The sequence below is a fragment of the Bufo bufo genome, chromosome 2 (assembly GCF_905171765.1).
Source record: "Bufo bufo chromosome 2, aBufBuf1.1, whole genome shotgun sequence".
Lineage (NCBI taxonomy): Eukaryota > Metazoa > Chordata > Amphibia > Anura > Bufonidae > Bufo > Bufo bufo.
Genome location: NC_053390.1, coordinates 113,061,957 through 113,088,267, shown reverse-complemented (window position 1 = coordinate 113,088,267; position 26,311 = coordinate 113,061,957). Strand labels below are relative to the sequence as shown.

Here is a 26,311-nt window from a genome sequence, read left to right as displayed (position 1 = left end):
AAGCTGCCCATCCTCCTAGAGAACAGGGGATGATTACTCCTAAAGCAGAATTTCATCCATCTACAGCATTACTGAAACCAGACAACCCTGAAGTCCCCACCCCGCCTACAAGAGGTAGTGATGTATCGGACATACTCCAGAAACTCTCAGAAGCCATAGTGATGGCAAACCACACCCATAGTTACCGCAAACTAAAGGTGTTTTCTGGGAATCAGCCTGTTCCTTCAGGAGAAGAGCCTTTTGAGGTCTGGAAGGATAATGCTATGCAGTTGTTGGAGGAATGGTCTTGTACGGATACCATAAAGAAACAGCGGTTGGTGGAGAGTCTTCGTTTTCCCGCTACAGACATGATAAGACTGTACAAGGGAGTAAATGGGCAAGCTACTGTGCACGACTATCTACAAGTTTTGCAGGATGCTTATGGGAAATCAGAAGATTTGGATGATCTGCTGGTTAAGTTCCTAGCCACTAAGCAGAAGGAGCATGAAAAAGCCACTGACTATATCAACCGGTTACAGCTATCGCTTGGAAAGTTATTCCATAAAGGAGCAGTTCCTGCCTCTGAGTTGGATGCTCGGCTATCTAAGCAAATTCAGAGAGGTGGTTTAATCAATAATCCAATTATGATTCTGCTGAGAGCCAAGTTGGACAATAAAGTCCTGCCTTATTCCACCTTAATAAATACAGCCAGGAGATTGGAAGACCAGATGTGTCCACCCCTACAGAAGGAGAAAGAGGATACAGAACTGTCAGCTCTTAGGAAGAAGGTGGCTGAATTGGAGTTCTTATGCAAGTCACCACCAGAGAGAGCAGATCCTCCCCCTGGAAGTGGGGGGCAACACAGGAAGACTCAGAAAAAACTGTTTCCTGAGGATTCACCCCGCCGAGGGGATTGCTTTAAATGTGGAAAGTCAGGGCATTTTCAGCGGGAGTGCCCTGCGAACTCCATGGAGGTGTATGTGGAGGTGCTGGCAACCGAGCTTGAGGAGACTCAAATGACCAGGTCTTACAAGCGAAGAAAGACCCGGCCTACCTATGGTTTATCTGTAGGAGCCAAGATTGGGCCTAAATCTTTGATACACGTGCAAGTAGAAGGAATTCAGGCTTCAGCATTGCTAGATACAGGTTCTCAAGTCACCATTATCTACCGAGACTTCTATGAACGTCATTTGAAACACATTCCTATGGAACCTGCAGGAGAGTTTCAGCTATGGGGCGTTGGTTCTCAAGCTCAACCTGTGGAGGGATGCATAAAAGTGACCATAACTATTCCCCAGTTAAACACTGGGATAATATGTCCTATGGAGCTGGAAGCTTTGATATGCCCTGCAGCCAGGAAAGTGTGTGCCCCAATAATATTGGGCACTAATGCAAAGATGGTACAGGATGTATTCAAGGCCTATCTGACAGAAGTGGGAGATGTCTCCTTAGACCGACTGATGGAGGTCAGCCCTGTCCTAGGGAAAGAGTGTAGACGACTAGCCCTTGAAACAAAACCAGGGTCGTGCCACTATTCAGGAACAGAACCTGCATTTGTGAAGCCTGGTGAGACCAAAACCTTACGAGCCATAGCCTCAATGCACCATGAAATGTTGGGGGGAACTGGACAATACCTTATTGAGTCTCTGCCTGAAGAGGATCAGAAGAAGGGGTGGACTCTGATACCTGAGGTGAAAGATTGGCGGAAAAGGTGGTGTCGGAGCTTTCCTGTGATGGTACAGAATTTAACCCCCACGGAAATCCGGATTGATCGTCATCAGAAGATTGGTGTGATACACCTTTTAGATCAAGTTTCGTCCATCATGTCTGTGAGTGCAGAACAGAAGGATCATGTGAAAGCACCTTTAGATTTTGATCTAGAAGATTCTCCTCTACCACAGGAGTGGAAAGACAGCCTTCGTTCAAAACTGGTCACCCGAGAGGGAGTGTTTTCCAGAGCAGAGATGGACGTGGGGTGTTCTAAGAGTGCCACCCATACTATAAGACTTGCTGATTCTACTCCTTTCAGAGAAAGGTCAAGAAGAATACCCCCTCGAGATGTGGAAGATGTCCGGGACATACTCCAGCAGATGGAAGGAGCAGGCATCATCACAGAGTCTCGGAGCCCCTATGCCTCACCTATTGTGGTAGTGAGAAAAAAGAATGGTTCAGTTCGGCTATGTGTGGACTACCGTACTTTGAACAAGAGGACTGTGCCAGATCAGTACACTTTGCCCCGGATAGAGGATCTTCTGAACGCCCTATCTGGCAGCCAGTGGTTCAGTGTGCTTGACTTGAGGTCTGGATATTATCAGGTACCCATGAAGAAGGAGGATCAGGAAAAGACAGCTTTCATCTGCCCTTTGGGGTTCTTCCAGTTTACCAGAATGCCACAGGGAGTCACAGGAGCTCCTGCTACTTTCCAGAGGCTGATGGAGAAAACTGTGGGGGATATGAATCCCAAAGAGTGTCTAGTGTATCTAGATGACCTAATTGTTTTCGGGAAGACACCAGAGGAGCATGAACAAAGATTGCTAAAGGTGTTGGATCGACTTCAAGCTGAAGGCCTGAAGCTATCAGTGGACAAATGCCGATTTGCCCAGAACTCTGTCACTTATGTGGGGCATATAGTCTCCGCTGAAGGAGTAGCCACAGATCCTGCTAAAATTGAAGCAGTGTTGAATTGGCCAAGACCAGATAACATCAGTGAGTTGCGGTCCTTTCTCGGATTCTGTGGTTACTACCGAAGGTTCGTGAAAGACTACTCAAAGATTGCTCGAGAGTTACATGACCTACTGAAGATTACCTCTGACGTAACGGGTGCTAAGGCACCATCTCCTAAAGACCCCTTTGGAGAGAAATGGACTTCAGGATGTGAAGATGCCTTTCTGACATTGAAGAAGAGACTTACAGAAGCTCCTGTTTTAGCCTATGCAGACCCTGAGAAACCATATATCCTCCATGTGGATGCCAGTATGGAAGGTCTAGGGGGTGTACTGCACCAAAGTTATCCAGAAGGATTGAGGCCGGTGGCTTACATAAGTAGAAGTCTTACAGGTGCAGAGAAGAACTATCCAGTCCATAAATTGGAATTTCTGGCACTCAAGTGGGCCATCGTGGATAAACTACATGACTATCTGTATGGAGCAACATTCGAAGTAAGGACTGACAACAATCCACTTACCTACATTCAGACTACAGCTAAGCTGGATGCCACATGACATAGGTGGTTGGCTGCCTTGTCAAGCTACAGTTTCAGCCTGAAGTACAAGCCTGGGCCCAAGAATGTCAGCGCAGATGCCCTGTCACGCAGACCTAGACTCCCTCCTCACCAAGAAGAAGAGGAGTGGGAAGAGATCCCTGGGCCGGGGGTAGGAGCCTTTTGTCAGATGTATGTGGTGGCTGAGAGACAAGAAGAGTTTGCCGAGCTAAGGGGGATAGACTCCATTAGCCACTCTCCAGAAGCCGTGCCTGAGGTGTTCCATGCTCCAGTCATGCTTCAACAGTGGTCCAGTATAACCACAGAAGACAAGAAGAAGGCTCAAGCGCAGGACTGGTATATTGGGATAGTTATCAGAGCAATAAAGACTAAGAATCCTAAATTGCTGACTTCTCTACCTGTGAGTCAAAGAGAATTATACCGAAGAGAATGGAGCCGACTACATCTTGAAGATGGAGTACTCTATAGGGTCGTGAAGTATCATGATCACCCTGACAGAAAACAATTGGTACTACCCCACAGATACCGTGGCATGGTCCTGAGAGCTCTCCACGATCAACATGGGCATCTCGGGGTGGACAAGACCTATGGCCTAGTACAAGATCGGTTCTATTGGCCTCGCATGAGGGAACATGTCGAGCAACATGTAAAGACATGCAGGAGGTGTATCCAGAGGAAGACCCTGCCTGTGAGAGCTGCCCCTATGGGTCATCTGAAAAGTACGGGACCCATGGATCTTGTGTGCATGGACTATCTCGGCATTGAGAGCGATACAGCGGGAATTGGAAATGTGCTGGTGGTAACGGACCATTTCACCAGATATGCTCAAGCCTTCCCCACTAAAGATCAAAAAGCTGTGACTGTAGCCAAAGTCCTTTGGCAGAAGTATTTTATTCACTATGGACTACCCAATCGGATACACTCTGATCAAGGTAGAGACTTTGAGAGTAAGTTGATCAAGGAGCTGTTGGACATGTTGCAGGTGCAGAAGTCCAGAACCACACCTTATCATCCGGAGGGTGATGCACAGCCAGAACGGTTCAATAGGACCCTTCTAGATATGCTAGGGACTCTCAAGCAAGTCGAGAAGCGGTCTTGGAGTAAACATGTGGAAGCCATGGTCCACGCATACAACTGTACAAGGCATGAATCTACAGGGTTCTCACCCTATTTCCTAATGTTCGGAAGAGAAGCTCGATTACCGGTAGATGTCCGTTTGGGAGTGTCTCCTGATGGAACAGATTCAACTTCACACTTTCAATATGTGAGGAACCTCAAACAAAACCTTCATCGGGCCTATGAGTTGGCCACCCAAGCTGCAGCAAAAATGGAGGAACGGAACAAAAGAAGGTATGATTCTAAGGTGAGATATCGGGAGATTCAAGCAGGGGATAAAGTTCTTCTCCGGAATCTAGGTGTGCCTGGAAAACACAAACTGGCTGACAGATGGAAAGATACCCTGTTTGAGGTTGTGTCCAAACTGGAAGGACTGCCAGTGTACAACATTAGGGGCCCGGAGGGCCGAATAAAGGCTTGGCATAGAAACCATCTGCTTCCAGTTGTGTATGCTGATGAAGAGGAAGAGAGTAGTGAAGAACTGGAGGGAAACCCAGCAGAGAGTCCTGGAAATGGGGTAGAGGAGACCCCGGGAACTCCCAGTGCAGAGGATCCGTGGTGGTCATCACCCGCAGAAGAAACACAGCAATTGCCTCCTTTAACTCCGGTGGTTCCACAAAGTCCTGGAACCTCTCCTGGGTCACAAAGTTCTCCAAGGTTGAATCCAGAAAGTCCATGTTTTGTGCCTGGAACTCCCCTTAGAGACTCTACTTCGAAGGCAGGAGTCGAAGTCCCACAGTTGATGTCCCAAGATCCTCTCCCACAGCGAGAACTGAGACACAGTACCAGAGTGCGGCAACCCCCTAGGGCCTTAGTTTATGATAATATAGGAGAGCCCAGTTATGCCCCGCTGACACAAGCAGCATCTAAAATGGCCACTTTCCTACATGCACTAGCTGAAGTGGTAAATGTTAGTGACTCTTTACCCTAAATAAATAGCTAGCTAGGATATTACTGTGCCAACTGTACTGTATGTATGCTAAATATATTTCTGTTGAATTTTTGTTAAGCCCCTGGCTAGGACTTGCCAGTGGAAGGCAAGTATTTTTCAAGGGGGAGCATGTAACCCTGTGAAGTTACACCGGCTGCGTTATCTGAAATGCCCAGTAGATGGACTCAGTATGCTGTTAATAAGACATTGAGCATTGATCACATGACTGGCTGAAATGAGTCACATGGTTAGTGACATCATCGCAGGTCCTAAAACGACGCTGGCTGCACAGCTCTAAGGAGGAAGGTCCTGGAAGTTTCTGGAAGTTACGATTTGCTCAGCCAGAGAGAGGACATGTGTCTGGCATTGAGAGACTGCAGCACAGAGATAGAACCTGGCGGAGAGAACTTGCTTCACCCAAGATCACACCTGCTGAGAGAGGGACCGCTGGCAAAGACAAGCACTGAGTCCAGACGTCTGGTGAATCCAGTGAGAGGAGATTGCTGCGGACTGGCCTGGTAAATGGTGTTGTGAGGGTAAGTCAAACCTCTCCCTGTATCACCACAGGGCACCTGTCTCCTCACTCACAGTAAAGACTCTGAGGTCCAGTGACGGACATTACACAGCTCAGGCTGCTTCAGTGACCCTGCGGAGCAAGAGCTTATAAGGGCCCCAACTCTCCTATGTGCACCAACGGCCATTAGGGCAAAGATAGGGGGTGGGACGCAGGTGTGCTGGTGGGTGGGTGAGGAAGAATCCACATTACCCTGTTATTTGTGTTACTCTATTGTATTTTTCTATGTATGTTGGTTCATTTTGTTACGCATTATATAAAGTTAATTCCAGTTAGGCTGTGTCAGTCTCATTTGCACCAAGTATGTTCCCAGTGGAGCCTCACATCCCTACCCCGGATGTTCCACTGGGTGGAGGCACTGCCGCAGACATGTACCCCAACTCCCAGATAGCGGAGGCTCAGGATCCGCCTGTCAGGCATAGTGAGTTAACTAGGGTTAGGGACCCCATAGACACTAGGGGGCGCCCCCAAAACCCCGTTACATATATATATATATATATATATATATTTACCGAGGGGAAGATTTATCAAACTGATGTAAAGTAGGACTGGCTTAGATGCTCATGGCAACCAATCAGATTCCACCTTTCATTTTGCAAAGAAGCTGTGAAAAATGAAACGTGGAATTTGATTTGTTGCTATGTTTAACCCCTTAAGGACATAGGACGTACCGGTACGCCCTATTTCCCGAGTCCTTAAGGACACAGGACGTACCGGTACGTCCTGACTTAAAATCTGTATTCCGGCGCCCGAGGGGTTAAACGGAACGGGATTTCGGCTGAAATCCTTCAGCCGGCATCCTGTGACAACGCCAGGGGGGGTGATGTGACCCCCCCGTGTCGGCGATCGCAGCAAACCGCAGGTCAATTCAGACCTGCGGTTTGCTGCGCTTTTTGCAGTTTCTGATCCCCGCGGTCCCTGACCGCGGCGATCAGAAACTTTAGAGTGGCTAAAATCTATATTTTTCACCCCCCCCTGCACCCCTGCATGATTTGATGCCGGCGGGTGGTGCGGGGGGGGTGTCGCATGCGGTGGGGGCGTTGCGGGAGGCGGGCGGTGCGGCAGGCGGGATCGCGATCCCCCGCCCGCCTCCCCATGAATGATCGTTGGCTTCTAGTGGGTATACCAGGGTGCCAGCACATTGCTGGCACCCTGGTATAAACGGCTGACATCTGTGCAGATGTCAGCCGTTTAACCCTTTCCATACCGCGGTCCGTACGGACCGCTGTATGGAAAAAGTTAACTGTCATCGGTCAGGGAGCTCCCTCCCTCTCCATCGGGGGGCTGCGGTGCCTTTGCAGCCCCCCGATGGAGAGGGAGAGAGCCCCCAGAGAGCCCCCCTCAGCCCTGTGCTTACCCTTCCCCGTCTGCGAAGTTCTGAGCAGACGGGGAGGGTTCCCATGGCAACAGGACGCCTGCTCAGGCGTCCTGCTGTCCATGGTGCTGAACAGATCTATGCTGAAAGCATAGCTCTGTTCAGTGTAAGTAAAATACAGTACAGAACAATATATATTGTACTGTACTGTATTATACAGACATCAGACCCACTGGATCTTCAAGAACCAAGCGGGTCTGGGTCAAAAAAATGTAAAAAAAAGTGAAAAAAGTTAAGATAAAAAAAAATAACATTTATCACTGAATAAAAATTAAAAAAATAAAATAAACTACACATATTAGGTATCGCCGCGTCCGTAACGACCTGATCTATAAAATGGTCATGTTACTTTCCCCGCACGGTGAACGCCATAAAAATAAAAAAATAAAAACTATGAGAAAATTGAAATTTTGCCCACCTTACTTCCCAAAAAAGGTAATAAAAGTGATCAAAAAAGTCGCATGTACGCCAAAATAGTACCAATCAAACCGTCATCTCATCCCGCAAAAAATGAGACCCTACTCAAGATAATCGCCCAAAAGCTGAAAAAACTATGGCTCTTAGACTATGGAAACACTAAAACATGATTTTTTTGTTTCAAAAATGAAATCATTGTGTAAAACTTACATAAATAAAAAAAATATATACATATTAGATATCGCCGCGTCCGTATCGACCGGCTCTATAAAAATATCACATGACCTAACCCCTCAGATGACCACCGTAAAAAAATAAAAATAAAAACAGTGTAAAAAAAAAGCCATTTTTTGCCATCTTATGTCACAAAAAGTGTAATAGCAAGCGATCAAAAAGTCATATGCACCCCAAAATAGTGCCAATCAAACCGTCATCTCATCCCGCAAAAAATGAGACCCTACTCAAGATAATCGCCCAAAAACTGAAAAAACTATGGCTCTTAGACTATGGAGACACTAAAACATTTTTTTGGTTTTAAAAATGAAGTTATTGTATAAAACTTACATAAATAAAAAAAATGTATACATATTAGGTACCGCCGCATCCGTGACAACCTGCTCTATAAAATTACCACATGATCTAACCTGTCAGATGAATGTTGTAAATAACAAAAAAAAAAAACGTGCCAAAAAAGCTATTTCTTGTTACCTTGCTGCACAAAAAGTGTAATATAGAGCAACCAAAAATCATATGTACCCTAAACTAGTACCAACAAAACTGCCACCCTATCCCGTAGTTTCTAAAATGGAGTCACTTTTTTGGAGTTTCCACTCTAGGGGTGCATCAGGGGGGCTTCAAATGGGACATGGTGTCAAAAAAACAGTCCAGCAAAACCTGCCTTCCAAAAACCGTATGGCATTCCTTTCCTTCTGCGCCCTGTCGTGTGCCCGTACAGCGGTTTATGAACACATATGGGGTGTTTCTGTAAACTACAGAATCAGGGCCATAAATAATGAGTTTTGTTTGGCTGTTAACCCTTGCTTTGTAACTGGAAAAAAAATATTAAAATGGAAAATCTGCCAAAAATTTGAAATTTTGAAATTGTGTCTCTATTTTCCATTAAATCTTGTGCAACACCTAAAGGGTTAACAACGTTTGTAAAATCAGTTTTGAATACCTTGAAGGGTGTAGTTTCTTAGATGGGGTCACTTTTATGGAGTTTCTACTCTAGGGGTGCATCAGGGGGGCTTCAAATGGGACATGGTGTCAAAAAAACAGTCCAGCAAAATCAGCCTTCCAAAAACCAAACGGCGCACCTTTCACTCTACGCCCCGCTGTGTGCCCGTACAGTAGTTTACGGCCACATATGGGGTGTTTATGTAAACAGCAGAGTCAGGGCAATAAAGATACAGTCTTGTTTGGCTGTTAACCCTTGCTTTGTTAGTGGAAAAAATGGGTTAAAATTGAAAATTAGGCAAAAAAATGAAATTCTCAAATTTCATCCCCATTTGCCAATAACTCTTGTGCAACACCTAAAGGGTTAACGACGTATGTAAAATCAGTTTTGAATACCTTGAGGGGTGTAGTTTCTTAGATGGGGTCACTTTTAGGGAGTTTCTCCTCTAGGGGTGCATCAGGGGGCTTCAAATGGGACATGGTGTCAAAAAACCAGTCCATAAAAATCAGCCCTCCAAAAACAAAACGGCGCACCTTTCACTCTACGCCCTACTGTGTGCCCGTACAGTAGTTTACGGCCACATATGGGGTGTTTCTGTAAACGGCAGAGTCAGGGCAATAAAGATACAATCTTGTTTGGCTGTTAACCCTTGCTTTGTTAGTGGAAAAAATGTGTTAAAATGAAAAATTAGACAAAAAAATTAAATTCTCAAATTTCCTCCCCATTTGCCAATAACTCTTGTGCAACACCTAAAGGGTTAATAATGTATGCAAAATCAGTTTTGAATACCTTGAGGGGTGTAGTTTCTTAGATGGGGTCATTTTTGGGTGGTTTCTATTATGTAAGCCTCGCAAATCGACTTCAGACCTGAACTGGTCCCTAAAAATTGAGTTTTTGTAAATTTCTGAAAAATTTCAAGATTTGCTTCTAAACTTCTAAGCCTTATAACATCCCCAAAAAATAAAATATCATTCCCAAAACAATTCAAACATGAAGTAGACATATGGGGAATGTAAAGTCATCACAATTTTTTGGGGTATTACTATGTATTACAGAAGTAGAGAAACTGAAACTTTGAAATTTGCAAATTTTTCCAAATTTTTGGTAAATTAGGTATTTTTTTGTGCAAAAAAAAATAATTTTTTTGACTTCATTTTACCAGTGTCATGAAGTACAATATGTGACGAAAAAACAATCTCAGAACGGCCTGGATAAGTCAAAGCGTTTTAAAGTTATTAGCACTTAAAGTGACAATGGTCAGATTTCCAAAAAATGGCCTGGTCCTTAAGGTGAAAATGAGCCCGGTCCTTAAGGGGTTAATACATCTCCCCCAAAGTTTTTACTTTATTAAGTATTAAAACACAAGAAAAACTATATAAATGTGGTATTGATGTAATCTTACAGAATGAAGGTAAAGTCACAGCATTTTTTTCCCAAACCACACCATTTAGAATTTTTTCCAGCTTCCCACTACAACGTATGATGGTACCATTATAAAGCATTACTTGTCCTGAAAAATAAGCTCTCATATGCCAATGTGAATGGAAAAATAAAAAAGGTATGGCTCCTGGAAAGTGGGAGTTCAAAACAAAAAAGCAAAAATGGAAAATTGCCCTGATCTCAAGGGGCTAAGCTTACTGCTTAACCCATGAAAAAAAAAAAAGGATCTGATTACCCAGTTCTGCCCTTTAATTATAATTGCTATGAACAATTTTATAAATTTGGCCTATTGACCGCTATGGGAAAATGTTGTGGCCGTGCTCTGTGTCAGGTGCAGAGGTCACTGTGCAGGAATGGATGACTTTAGACCTTACAGGGAAAATTTCCAGTGGGCCGATGCTCACGGGGCCGACGGAGCCCTCCTCACGGCCGTCCGTGGAAGTTCTTGGGGATGTATTTTGTGCTGCTGGCAGTATTTTGTGGACTGTAGCCTTTGGCTCTGTTGGGGTGGTATAATGTGTCACAATATGGTATTGCTGGCCCGCAATACCCTACTTGTGTTGGCCCTGGCTTTCATCAATTTGGAGCCGACTACAAAACATGGCCACTTTTAGTATTTTTTCCACGGCCACTTTAAGTTCCCAGTCCACCCCTGGGCTGAGCTGTCCCTATCATCTACAGCAGGCATGCTCAACCTGAGGCCCTCCAGCTGTTGTAAAATTACAACTCCCACAATTCCTAGCTGTAGGCTGTTCAGGCATGCTGGGAGTTGTAGTTTTGCAGCTGGAGGGCCGTAGGTTGAGCATGCCTGATCTACAGTCTATGTTGTAATCCTGTCCTGTTTTATCTGGCTCTGGCTTTATAAAGTGTCACCTATCATTGTAATACTCTTCCTCTGATAATGTCCAGTGGGCATAGGGCATGCCAAAATGCCTGTAAAACAGAATCATTCTATTATACAAACCATCTGAAAACTGCAAAAACTCTGGATTTTTACTCATGTGATCATATAAAAAATAATAATTTGTAAAAAAAAAGATTTGATTTAAACAATGGGTGATTTTCTATTGATAGCTTCATAGTCGACCATATGATCTGCCACCTGACTGGTGAAACATCTGCCTGGTCTCATAGATATCATGTTTTTTTTCACTAAGACTTTCAAGTATGTCAAAAAATTCCAGTCATGAAAAATTCTCATTACCTACCTGTTAGAAAATCTAACAAGAGCAATTAATTAATGATTGAACTGTTCATTAATAATTAAGAAGCGGAGAGCATTGAGGTCGTAAAACAACATGTAGCATAGCAGTATTCTGTTCTGGTAAAGTCAGAATTTATAGATGAATGTGCCACCTTAATTTTTTTTACTAATTAGAACCAGATGTTTTGATCAGTGCGATGGGGAGATGCAGTGGCGGCCGTGTGGGCATCAGAAGGGACACGGGTGTCGGGAAGCGGGGTACAGTAAGTACAACCTGTATGAGGGGCATGGGCATTATAGGGGTTGGATAACCCCTTAAATGGTATGAGCAGGGTGATTACTTGTGGCATGTAAGACTGTGTGCTCTGCAGATTTTTTACATTACAGACTTGCATGTACTGTCCCTTTATCCGGATCACCAATAAGGTGTAGATCGAGAAAGGAAGTCTGAGCTCCTTCATTATTCCCAGTAAATTGTATATTACAAGGGTTATTATTGATATACCTCAGAAACGCCGGTTTGGACGCCACATGACCATCCCAAACAATTAAGATATCATCTATGAAGCGTACGTACCAGCGTATCTCCTTCCTGAAAGGGTTATCAGTGCAGTATATGTAACTCTCTTCCCACCATGACATGAAAAAGTTAGCCAGGAATGGTGACAATTTTGCCCCCATTGGCGCACCTCTGGTTTGCAAATAATAATTTTGATCAAAAGAAAAATAGCTATGCGTTAAGAGATAATTCAACACATCAATAATGAATTTTCATAGTTCCTCTGTGTAGTGTCCATATTTATACAGGTGGTGTGATACTGCACTGATAGCCAGGTCGTGCAGGATGCAGGAATATAAAGAACAAACATCACATGTAATCCATGTGTAAGACTCCATGAAAAAGTATCAAAAATTCTTAAAACTTCCTTGCTATCATGAATGTACCCCGGGGTCCTCAACAGAAGCTGCAGGCACTCATCAAGCCATTCACACAGTTTCTCTTTAAGGGTTCCTATAACAGCTATAATAGGTCTCAGTGGTGGTGGATGCTCTTGCTTGTGGACTTTAGGGAGCCCATGAAAAATTGGGGTTACTGGAAATTCCACTACTAGATGTGCTGCTTGTTTTTCTGTTAGAATCCCCAAGTTAATGTCTTCTGTTCTTGACCACATCTTTAAAGGGTTTCTGTCACCAGATTTAACCCTACTAAGCTAGCTGACATTAGTGATGTGCTAATATTAGTCATGTGCTAATGTCAGCTAAACCTAACTAGCCTATTCCTACTTTTATCCATGCCCCGTTACGCCAGAAATCTATCTTTTATAATATGCTAATTAGCCTCTAGGAGCGGGGGGGGGGGGGGGCGTTGTTCCTGCTCCTAGAGGCTCCGTTCTCCCACCTTTGTCGCCTCCCTCCAAGTCCTGATTGACAGGGCCAGGCAGCGCTCGTATCTGTCTGCCAGCCCTGTGCTCTGGTGAAATCTTGCACCATTCAGCATTCGGCGAAGGCGCGGTGAAGAAAAGAAGCCAGCTTCCTCACCGCGCCTGTGTTTACTTTGGGTGGTATTCACACTAGGAATTAGCATATATGTGCTCAGTACCTTTTTTTTGTCTCATTGGAACTTATTCTTATTCTCAACACAAATGGTTTTTACATCAATTCATATTGTATACATATTATAAATATGAGTTTTAACTATTATGAATCTTATGTCTATATAGCTCTGCAATATATTTTTCCTGACACACAACCATTGTGTGTCTTTATGGCATGTGTTTAACTTAGGAGAGCTTTACTGGGCTTTTTCACATACATGCCCTTAAACCAGCTATGATCCACCCATACACTATGGCTCTCATCTAAGTACGCGTTCACACTGTATCCACATGTAATTCCAAATAGATGTACTGCATGCATATGCTATACATATGCCATGTAGATTGTAAGCCCTCACGGGCAGGGCCCTCTCTCTTTCTGTACCAGTCTGTAACTCGTGAAGTTTATGATTAGTGCAATTGTCTGTATTATGTATGTATAACCCTTATCATATGTACAGCGCTATGGAATGAATGGCGCTTTAATAATAAATAATAATAATGCTATGGCTCCCATACGTGTTCACACACAAATCCATATGTAATCTCAAGCAGTCGCACTCTATACAATTTTTTTTTATATTTATAAATATACAATTGGTCTTACATTTATTCATTTTGATTACATACCAGTACAAGTATAGGCTTTAAATATAATCATTACATATTTTATGTTTACATTTCGCCTGACACAACCATTGTGTGTCTTCTAAAACCTCATTCACAGATCAGTGTTTTAGGCCTCTTTCACACTACCGTATGGCTATTTCCGTGTTTTGCAGTCTGTTTTTCACGGATCCATTGTCCCGTTTTTTTGTTTCCGTTGTGTTTCTGTTTTGGTTCCGTTTTTCCGTATGGCATATACAGTATACAGTAATTACATAGAACAAATTGGGCTGGGCATAACATTTTTAATAGACGGTTCCGCAAAAAACGGAACGGATACGGAAGATATACGGATGCATTTCCGTATGCATTCTGGTTTTTTTTGCGGACCCATTGACTTTAATGGAGCCACGGAACGTTACTTGCGGGCAAATATAGGACATGTTCTATCTTTGCACGGAACGGAGGTACGGAAACACGGAAACGGAATGCATACGGAGTACATTCCGTTTTTTTTTGCGGACCCATTGAAATGAACAGGTCCGTATACGGACCGTATACAGAACGCAAAAAACGTCCTGCAAAACGGAAAAAAAAAACGGTAGTGTGAAAGAGGCCTTAGTCAATGATTTCCATCAGTGATTTTGAGCCAAAACCAGGTACGGCTATAAACACAGAACAGGAGCAGATCTTTCTCTTATGTCTGTACTGGTTTGGGCTCACAATCACTGATGGAAATCACTGACCAAAACACTGACATGTGAATGAGGCTTAAAGGGGTTGTCTCATCATAGACAATGGGGGCATAATGCTGGGATATTGTCTTATAGGTGCGAGTCCCACCGCTGGGACCCTCATCTATATATAGAACGGAGCCCCGCAAGGTGGTGGCTGGAGGACTCCGGTCCAGCCACCACCAAGCTGGATCCTAATAGAAGTGAATGGGAGCGTACCACGCATGTGTGGCCCCCGCTCCCATTCATTTCTATGGGGCCGACGGAAATAGCCGAGCCATTCATAGAAAATGAATGGAGGGCGGCTGCGCATGCGCAGTGCGCCCTCCTTCATTTGCGGGGCTCCGTTCTCGATATAGGTGCGGGTTCCAGCGGGTCATTTTTTTCTACTGTGATTCTCTGCCTAATCTGATTATTATTATTAATTTTTATTGCTTATGCCCGTGGATGTATATCTTATATTACCAGTACCTGTTTTCAAATACTTGCACTTGCACACTAACATGAGAAGTTTTCCCCATCTGAGATTTCGCCTAATCATTCAGCCATGCGGACAGCTGCAGGACAGGGGCGGGATATATTGGGTTTACTTTCCACTCCATTGGTCAATTTGCCTTTAAAATTTCTCCTGGAGAATGTCCTCACTAGGACATGACGAAGCGCATATATATTCTAAAATGCAAGGTGCTGGAACCATTGAAAATGTATTACTAATTTAATCTTCATGGACGACAATGCGCCAGCTCAGCGAGATCGCATCATTAGGGAATGGCAGCTGGAGACTGGGGTACCTCAAATGGAGTGGCCTGCACTTTCTCCAGACCTGAATCCCATTGAAAACCTATGGGATCAGCTGAGTCGCAGTGTAGTGGCTCTGTACCCCAGAACCTCAATGACCTAAGGGGCGCCCTTCAAGAAGAGTGGGATGCTATGCCTCAGCAGACAATAAGTTCACACTTTAGTTTTTTGGTCAGTTATTTCCATCAGTTATTATAAGCCAAAACCAGTAGTGAAGTCAACACAGAGATCAGGTGTAATGGAAAGATCTGCACCTGTTCTGTGTTTTTGACTTGCACCTGGTTTTGGCTCACAACAACTGATGGTAATAACTGACCAAATAACTGAAGCGTGAACTCAGCCTAAGGGCTTGTTCACACAACGTTTTTTGCGTTCCGTATATATGGGCCATTTTTGCATTCCGTATACGATCCGTATACGGAACCATTCATTTCAATGGGTCTGCAAAAGATGCGGACAGCTCTCCATGTGCTGTCCGCATTCGTTGCTCCGTTCCGTGACCTCCATTTTGCGGAAAAGAATAGGCATCTCTATAATGGGCCTCCTGTTCCGTTCCGCAAATTGCGGAAGGCACACAGGCGGCATCCGTGTTTTGCAGATGCACAATTTTACGGACCGCAAAACACGCCACGGTCACGTGAACAAGCCCTTACTGAGACACTGCCATTTTTGTGGGGGTATACACACCCGTGGTGTTGGCTTTTGTTTAAATAAATTGTTTGAGATGAGGAAATCACCCTTGCATGCTTCTACTTAAATGCGCTACTTTCATGATATAATATCACCGTAGCGTGAACCTTTTACATTTTCCATGATTTTCACCCGAAAGCCAAATATCCCTAACTTTTTGTAAGTAGTGTATATGTGTATAGTGACACCCGTTGTATTTTCTTTTCCTTACTTTTTGTCCGTCTCACTGAACTGGTCGAACATGCTCAGTTTAAACCTTCTGACAAAAGGAAAAGTACAGGTCACACGGTACAGCAGTTCTACACAGTGGCATAACTAGAACTGACTGGGCCCCACAGCAAATTTTTTAATGGGCCCCTCACTACCAACAACTCCATATAACCCTCACTCCTGCGGCTAGTTAAGATCGCTCTCTCAGACCAGGGCCAGGCAGCAGCTCCATCCGTTTCCTACACGTATATACTGTCACTGTATATAATGTCATTGTATAGGGCCTCATGCACACGACTGTTGTGTGTTTTGCGGTTGGCAAATTGCGGATCTGCAAAATATGGATTGCGTCCGTGTGCGTTCCGCAATTTGCAGAACGGCACAGACAGCCATTAATATAACTGCCTATTCTTGTCCGCAAACGGACAAGAATAGGACAGGTTACATTTTTTTTGCGGACCACGGAATGGAGCAACGGATGCGGACAGCACACTGAGAGCTGTCCGCATATTTTGCGGCCCTATTGAAGTGAATGGGTCAGCATCCAAGCTGCAAAAACTGTGGCTCGGATGTGGACCAAAACAACGTTCGTGTGCATGAAGCCTAATACTGTTCCCCTGACATTAACAATTTTTAGTGCTCCTCCCAGGTGGGCCCCTTCTGAGTTGGGGCTATGTAAAAACCACTTCCACTATAGCTACACCCCTGGTTCTACAAATTGCATACAATCAATCCAGTTAAAAAACACAAGTACCTTTGTGGTATACCTATAGTGGGAGTATGCGGTAAAATCACTACTGGGCATCTAAATATAGTGATGAGCGGGAGGTGCCATATTCGATTTCGACGAAATTCGCGAATATTCGTCTCATATACGTCGAAATCGAATATTCGTCATTATTCTAGTTATCGCTATTAATATGTGATTTAAATAATCGCGTATTGTGATTTTAACTTATGGTAACTTTGTTATTGGTTTGATATCTAGAATTAGCGAAGATGACGTATATGACGAATGTATTCATCATATTCCTCAAAACGAAGATAACGAAGTATTCTCCATCTTCGTTTTAGCTCCATATTCGTCAACTTCACTAATTCTAGCAATCAAATAGGAAAGTTGACTAGAGACAGCTAAGTTTTTAATTCGCTATGCGATAATATTACTTAGCTTTTTTTTTAATAAATAAAATAATTATAATACTTGATAATTATAATTATTCTATTTATTAAAAAAAAAGTAAAGTAATATAATCGCATAGCGAATTAAACACAGCTGTCTCTATAGTCAACTTTCCTATTTGATTGCTAGAATTTGCGAAGTTGACGAATATGGAGCTAAAACGAAGATAGAGAATACTTTGTTATCTTCGTTTTGAGGAATATGACGAATACATTCGTCATATTCGTCATCTTCGCTAATTCTACCAAGCCAACCATAGTAAACCAGGTCTAAGTTGAAATCGCAATGCGATTTCTTCAAGTTATATTAATCGAATTGCAATTTCAACTTAGAGCTGTGTTTCTAATGGGTCTGCTTGCTAGAATTAACGAAGTTAACGAATATGGAATATAGCAGTGCTAAGTTGAAATCGCAATTCGATTAATATAACTTGAAGTAATCGCATTGCGATTTCAACTTAATTCTCACATCCGACAGTACATTCTAGTATGGAGGCGTTCCCATGGTGATAGGGACGCTCCATGAGCACGGAAGTCGGCAGAAGCAGCAACGGGCACTGACTGGAGCAGCCAGGAATCCTCAGGACAGGTAAGAACTACTTTTGGGAAGTGGGAAAGAAAAAAATATAACAATAAAAAAAAAAAAAAAAAAAGAATATTCGAAATAGCAAATTTATAGTGCTATGTTCGAAATATTCACGAATTAGTGAAGTGCCGATAGTCGCTCAAAAAATTTGCTATTCGAATATTCGCGCTCAACACTATTTAAATAGGAAGGAGCTAAGCACATTTATTAAAGGGAACCTGTCATCAACTTTATGCTGCCCATACTAACAGCAGCATAAAGTAGAGACAGGTGAGTGGATTTCAGCGGTCTGTCATTTATAAGTTACAAAATAAGTGGTTGCCGAGAACCAACATCACAATCATTGCAGACTGGGCCTGGAAAAGAGTCACGGTCACCTGAGAAGAGTCCTGGTTATTCATGAATTCCTGCTTTCCTGCCCACCTGCTGATGATTGACAGTCTTCTACCTAGTTTTCTCCCTTTCTCTCTAGGAGAGAACTGCCAATCATCAGCAGATGGGTGAGAGCAGGAGATTAGGAATAACCAGGACTCTTCTCAGGTAGATGTGACTATTTTCAAGGCCTTCTAAGCAACCACTTACTTTTAGCTCATGAGTGACACAACGCTGAAATCAGCATTTCTGTCACTAATTTATATTGCCCTCAGTGGGGTCAGCACAAAGTTGATGACAGGTTCCCTTTAAGACCAGCGTTTTAGACGGTCTTAATAAAACCCCATCGCCGTTGGTGGATCCGCCGAAGTTATGAGAAGGCTCCGGTATCTTCATAACTTCAGCGGATCCTCCACCAGTTTAAAATGTAAGACAGCCTTCAAGCTGTCTTACATTTAGACCTTTTTCTACACCTAAAACAGGTGTAGAAAATGGTACAGGAGACCGGCCTGCCGGCCGTCCCCTTACCCGCCCACTTGAATATGAATACTTTCTTTTCTTTGTATATATAGATCCTTTGAAAAGGTCTTCTTCCACTAAGTCATTGTATCACTCAGCAGTAGACAGTTATGAAAGTTAGGTGGGGTCAATTAAATATTTTTGTGAGTCTCTACCTATGCTGCACCTCTGGCATTTGGCTTACGCTATTAATATTACAGGCGGTTACATGCAGGTATAAAAATGTATACAGCGATGTGTATGCTGTAGTCTGATAGTACTTTATGTTAAAGGAGTTGTGTGGGTTCAGAGCTGAACCTGGACATACCCAGAATTTCACCCAGGCAGCCACCTTTTATGAACATCGGAGCATTTCATGCTCTAATGCTCTCCCTTGCCCTGCGCTGGATCGCGCAGGGCAAGGCTTTTTTTGTTTATAATAACACACTGCTGGGCGGAGGCTTCCGTCTAACAGTGCTGCCAACGACGTCATCGGCTCTGATGGGCGGGCTTTAGCGCTGCCCTAGCCGTTTTTTATCAGAGCCAGTGACGTCACCGGGTTCACTGCTGGGCAGAAGCCTCCACCTAGATGTCCTTATGGAGAGCCCGGTACGTCACCTGAACTCCATAAAATCCTTTGCCCTTCGTGATTCAGCACAGGGCAAAGGAGAGTATTGGAGCATGACATGCTCAATGCTCATAACAGGGGGGCTGCCTGGGTGAAATTCTGGGTATGTCCGGGTTCAGCTCTGAACCCGGACAACCCCTTTAAATGTGTATTTTACTCTTTAATGTCTTGCTATCCATTATTCCTGCCTCTGTACCTTAAATGCTATGGACATTTTATGCATGGGAAACAATGATTTTTAAATATTTTTATGGTTATCTTGAGTAAAGAAAAGCTCCACTACATTTCAGACCCCCTGAGATTCAGTTTGACACCAGTTCCTACTTTCATATATGTCCCTCGCAGTAATACATCCTTGATTTCAGGTCTGTGTGTCCACGATGCTGCTGTCTTCCTCTGCAAACTGCCTTGTATGTGCTTTCCTCTCTATCTACAGCAGGCATCCTCAAACTGCGGCCCTCCAGCTGTTGTAAAACTGCAACTCCCACAATGCCCTGCTGTAGGCTGATACCTGTAGGCTGTTCGGGCATGCTGGGAGTTGTAGTTTTGCAACAGCTGGAGGGCCGCAGTTTGAGGATGCCTGATCTACAGCCTGTGTAATTTGCTCTTATTGGATCCTCTCCAAACACATCTGCCACACCTGCTGCTAGCTCTAAGGCTAGACAGGGCAAACAGGATCGCAGAGTAGCCGTGATCCCAAAGAAGTGAATAGGATTACCGTGGCAGTCACAAGAAATCCAACATTGCTGGGATTTATTGCGACCGCCGCGGAAATCCCATTCATTCTTATGGGATCACCACTACTCTGCGATCCTGGCCACGACAGCTGTTGCACCACCAGTGTCGCCGTGTAGACCTAGCCTAACACTAACAGAAGGGAGAGGGCGGTTAGAGAGCACTGTCAGAAACAGAAGCAGTGGGGGATTTAGGTTAGATTCAGAAGCTGCAGTAACTACGTGAAGGACTGACACGTACTCTGCAGAAGGAAAAATGTTGGGAAATTTTAAATGCAGATTGTTTAGAAAGTTGCTTCATTTTGTACTTAGACAGCAACGGAACTATAAATAATTGCAAACATACTGCTTTATTGTGCCTAGGATTATTTTGTGACTTTGCTTATGTTTTCTAAAATCTAAACCCATCCTGTGGTTGTTTTAGGCTCCTCAATATCTGCCCGTTCTGTATGACTTCATTTTTATGGTCTATTTTTCATTTAACTTCATATATATTATTATGCCTGTACACATCTCCTGACTGTGTAGGTGAATAATTTCTGAGTTACTGCCGGCTGCCTCCCTCCCCTCTCTATAGCAATAGATCTTGGCCTCGTTCCCTTTTCTAGCTCCACATAAACATCGGAAGGTCTGCGATTTCTCCTAAGCAAATGAGAACATCAACCATTTTATTTCTGTGCTGCTGAAATCAGATTTACCAGCAAATCATTTCCTTTACATTAAAGATGCAGTAGAGTAATCACTTATTAAAACATCATTCCTTTGACAAGTCATCGAAAGTAATTACATTAAGGGGATAACATTTCTTAAGGTAACATGCCCAGAACTTTTTTTCAGTCTTCAACCCTGTATGTTTGTGCAGTGAATACTACAGGTCTACACCAGATTCAACAGTCACCTGCAGAATTTACCAAGTAGTAAGCTTTCTGCACGCAAATCAATTTCACTGCGTTCAGTGCTTTAAGTGGGCCAAAAGAGGTGCCGGTACTCTATTAGGCGCCGGTGCTCCCCCCCCCTGCACATCAGACCCCCCCATCACACACATATATATTAGTTCCTCTATGTACCAGTACAGTACCCCCCCCCACCACCGCACATTCGTTCCTCTCTGTACCAGTACCCCCCTGCACATCAGACCCCCCCCCCCACTCATCACACACACACACATTAATTCCTCTCTGTACCAGTACCCCCCAGCGCATGCGCAGTGTCGGCCGGTGTCCTGCTGAGAACATCCATCCGATCACCGCACCTGTGCACTGGCCCATAATTTTTCCCTACCCTAACCGCCGGCGAGGCTCCCAGCGCATGCGCACTCTGCTGTGAAATTTCCCTAACCCGTCATTGTGCGCAGTGCGCCCCCCCAATATAATAAACATTGGTGGCGCAGTGCGCCCCTCCCAACACTCCAGTATAATAAACATTGGTGGCGCAGTGCGCCCCCCAATCACCCCAGTATAATAAACATTGGTGGCGCAGTGTGCCCCCCCTCAATATAATAAACATTGGTGGCGCAGTGTGCCCCCCCTCAATATAATAAACATTGGTGGCGCAGTGCGCCCCCCCTCAATATAATAAACATTGGTGGCGCAGTGGGCCCCCCCTCAATATAATAAACATTGGTGGCGCAGTGCGCCCCCCCTCAATATAATAATCATTGGTGGCGCAGTGGGCCCCCCCTCAATATAATAATCATTGGTGGCGCAGTGGGCAGTGCCAATGAGGGTTAAAAAATAAAAATAATAATTAACTCACCTCCTCCAATTGATCGTCTTCTGTTCTTTCTTCATGACCTGTCAAAGGACCTGTGGTGACATCACTGTTAGCATCACATGATCCATCACCATGGTAATGGGTCATGTGATGAGCTCAGTGACGTCACCACAGGTCTTGAAGAAAACAGGAGAACGGCAGCTACGCGATCATCTGGAGGAGGTGAGTTAAATTTTTTTTATTATTTTTTAACCCTCACTGGCACTTCCCACTGAGCCACCAATGTTTCTTATACTGGGGTGTTTGGGGGGGAAAGCGCACTGCCTACCAACGTTTCTTATACTGGGGTGTTGGGGGGCGCACTGTGCCACAAACGTTTCTTATACTGAGGGGGGGGTGGGGGCGCACTGCCTACCAACGTTTCTTATACTGGGGTGTTGGGGGGGGGGGGCGCACTGTGCCACAAACGTTTCTTATACTGAGGGGGGGGGGGGGGCGCACTGCCTACCAACGTTTCTTATACTGGGGTGTTGGGGGGGGGGGGGGGGCGCACTGTGCCACAAACGTTTCTTATACAAAAACAGGAGGCGGGTGCTGGAATCAAATAGCCGGCACCCGACCTCTGTGACAGGGAGCTGCGATCAGCTACAATTAACCCCTCCAGTACCGCACCTGAAGGGTTAACTCAACTGCAGCTGATCGCAGCTCCCTGTCACAGAGGTCGGGTGCCGGCTATTTGATTCCAGCACCCGCCTCCTGTTTTTGTATTCAGGTCAGTTATCTTCATTGGTGGCGCAGTGGCCACAGCCCCTCCCCTCCTCCTCCCGTCTCTCTTCTTATTGGCAGCGGCGGGGGCAGCAGGCAGGTCAGACAGGGGAGGAGGAACGAATCAGGTCAGACAGGGGAGGGCTAGATGGAGGGGGCGCCCCGAGGGAGAACACAAGTTCAGCCTCGCCTGCCGCATATTACATTGCGAGCTGTCGGCCGCCCAGCGCCCCTGTTACTATGGCCGCACAGCCCGCACACCCCAAAGGCCGGCCCTGCGCTCCGGTACCGGAAACCCACGTACTGGGCGCACGGAGAGGTGCTGGTACTCTCCAGGGCAATTTTTGGAAGTGGCGGTACTGAGTACCGCCGCGTTCCGGCCCACTTCAAGCACTGACTGCGTTGAATAATTGCTAAAATTTTGTAATAACTATAGCAAATATTGCATATCTAATGCCATACACATTTTACTGGTACTTACATATCGATGATCGATTCTCAGGATCCTACCTGCATCCTACATAATGAAGGACGGCTGGAATTCACAGCAGTATTCCTTTACCAATGGCCAAGATAGTAAAAAAAAACTGCTTTAAAGCCATTGAACCTATTCTGCACCTTGAAGGTTGATGATGGTGGTGACAGGAGGGAAGGGGATCCCTTTTCACTTATTCCTCAACTCTGGCACTGCAATAGTGATGCTGAGGATTTTATACTGGTAAAGTATGGAGTATTTTATATGCAACAGGCAACAATGTAACGTTATAAACTTAAATGACATCATGGAAATGTTCAAAAGTAAAAGTCCCAACAATAATTCAGTGAAAATAGATTTCTATTTTACTTGTGCTGTTGGTAATTGTGTTTTTAAAGGTTAAAATAACATTCATCACTACAAAAGGAAAAAGTTTGCAACATTTGGTACTGTAGGTCATGAATAGGGATACAGATTTGAGTATGTGCTAAGTTTGAAGAATCATACATTAGTGAGAGGAGACATATTGTCACAATTTCACCCAACTGTCTCAAGTGTGATTTCCTGAGATTGAATCTCCTCAGGGTGCTGAATCTCTTTAAAGAAGCCAGTCCTTTATGGAGACTTACTGGAAGTAATCCATGGTATGGAGACTTATTGGCAAGGCTCCATGGGAAAACAATATGCAAAGAGGTATCTCCCAAGAAAAGAGAACTATCTCGCTAGGATCACCCTGTGGAAGTGGCTCCCTATGAGTCAAAATCTGACTTTTTTCAAGCAGTGGGCTATTTTACCTTGTCATGTCCTAAAGCTTGTAAAAAATAGGATTTTGACTCATAGGGAGCCACTTCCACTTCTTATTAGCTCTTTGCACAATTAGTGTAAGTAGTCAGATGTGGGAGGGAAAAGTCAAAATCCTGCAGCTCTGTTGGCCGTAATTTCATATTACTCCTTAGAAACAAGAGTGTATAATCGAATTACTATATAACTACCCTGTTTCCCCTGAAATTAACACAGTGTCTTATATTAATTTTTGCTCCCAAAGATGCGCTAGGTCTTAATTTCAGGGATGTCTTATTTTTCCATGACACAGGGGGATCATAAGGGGGAATCAAAATGGCACAGGAGAATCAGAGGGGGGATTACATAGTTTACATTACCATTTTAGTACCCCCTTCTGATCCTCCTGTGTCATTTTGATTCCCCCCTCTGATCCCCCTGTGTCATTTTAAGTGATCCCCCTCCCCTGTGCCAGTGGACAGTGGATTATTTAGTCTCTCCCCTCCTCCCACCTTCACCAGACAACCCCCCACCACTTTATCAGACATTCCCCCCCCCCCCCCCCCCCGTGTGTCCATGCCAGCCAGATTCCACACAATGTGCCCGACTCTCTGATTTAAAGAGACCTCGCACTGCCTGAACAGCTCTGGCTGTGCTGCGGCCAATCAGTGAGTTGCGCGGCGGCGCCCGCCTTTATGGTCCAGACGATTATATTCCGGGGGGGGGCCTTATTATGGGAGAGGTCTTATGTTCGGGGGTGGCCTTATTATCGGGCAGGTCTTATTTTCGGGGGGGGGGGGGGGGGTGCCTTATATTACAGCGAGAGGCAAAACTAGAAGTAGGTCTTATTTTTGGGGAAACACAGTATATAAGCAGTTCTAAATAAGAGGCTTTGCAACTATTAGAAGTGATGGCATACTGCAAGGATATGCCATCACTTCCAGTTTGGCAATGTCCCAGTGTTCTAACCCTCAGCAGTCCTTAAAATTAAGAGACTTTGTAGAGCCTGTTAAAAGTAAAAAGGAATCAGGACTGTCACCATTCTTATTCCGTTGAAATAAGATTCTTTCTCTTTCTAAAAAATTCTACCCAAACAAATCTGTAGAAGTTCTGATTCTACGGAATCAATATTTGAAGAAGATGGGTTGGCACTGCGCTTTGCACGTGGCATTCAGGGAAGGCGTCCCACTAGTATATAGTGAAGAAGGAACGGCACTCACTTTCTTGATGATGCTATTATGCCTTGAATAAACGTCTCATATAATCAAGAAAGTGAGTGCCGGTCCTTCTTCGCTATCTACAGACTCAGTATCTTTTCAAAGATTTGGATCATATTTTGATTCTAACAAACCGATTTGCTAATCTATAATGTATATGATATTACAAAATTGTGTGTGCATTGGGTCATAAGTACTTACTTAGATGTTTCGATACTACGGACCGCTGTTAGGAAGGCAGATAAATAATCCTTTTGGTGAATACATGGCAGGATCTAAAACAAAAACAATGGCGAAATCAATGATTCAGTCATGCAAATTCTGTAAACAGTTCCTAGACTGAACTCTGCGGTACAGACTGAGCTGATGACTTCATTGTCATAACCTAGTAAGGAGTACACTCCATTGCACAATCACTAATGTCAGATACTAGAATTATTACTTCTCAGTTCCTCCCAGAGTTGCTACTGCTACCGACATTATCTCTGATAACAACAAATTAGGGCAGATTTATTACTAACACTGCAGGAACAGGTTCTGTCACTACATAACTTCCTTATTTCCTTTTCGCAAAAAAGTCCACCTTTTTAAGGAAGAACCTCTCTCCTTGTCCAGACAAGATGTCCTGTGACAGATTTTCAGTTCCACCCTATATAATGCATATTGGCCATCTTCTTTGAGATGACCACTTATCAATGCAATTTTCAGTGTTCGTCTCAAAGAGGTCTCACTGTATATGCAACTATGCAACTTTCCTGTAATCAGGGCAGCAGGTGTCTGAGGTGCCTCCATATAAAAGACAGATTTATAGATTTTGCAGTGAGGCCTAGAAGCTTCATGTTCTTTCCTTGCAAGCAAATAGCAATTGCTGTCACTTTAGCTATCACTATAAATACACTCACGTGGCCCCAGCCTTATATAGCTTCAGAAAACTTAGATGTCAGACAAATGTGGTCCAAACCATCTGCTACCATTTTCAGGACCGTCTTAAACCAGTTTCAAAGTTGCACCATATTTATAAATCTGCCCCAATGTTTTCCCAGTCCTCTCCCACAGTATGAAGATACACAAATTAAAATCTTCCTTGTTCCTGCAAATTTTCCCAGTATGTAATTGTAAACCTTTTTTAAAGGTAATTGATCACTAATGCTTCTTGCTTAACAGTATCTCTCAATATTTCTATCCAATAAACTGGTAAAGTGCTTCCAAAGCTATGATCGTCTACTGTGCTGCTGCAAATTAAAAGCACAAAATGAGCACAGTGTGAGCACCCTCAGAGACATGGCATGCACCTA

General features: G+C 44.1%; 1 protein-coding gene across 11 annotated transcripts in view; it reads right to left on the bottom strand.

Moving 5' to 3' along the window:
• Positions 1-26,311, bottom strand: part of GCNT4 (glucosaminyl (N-acetyl) transferase 4) — a 47,670-nt gene that overhangs the window by 8,466 nt on the left and 12,893 nt on the right. For 6 of the 11 annotated variants that reach the window (XM_040421433.1, XM_040421431.1, XM_040421430.1 and 3 more), the window contains 2 exons: positions 25,218-25,291; positions 23,026-23,079 (listed from right to left, as the gene is read on the bottom strand). The gene's annotated coding sequence lies outside the window, so the exon portion shown is untranslated. The remainder of the gene's footprint in view (positions 1-23,025; positions 23,080-25,217; positions 25,292-26,311) is intronic. The other 5 variants (XM_040421440.1, XM_040421432.1, XM_040421441.1 and 2 more) reach the window with 2 other exon arrangements.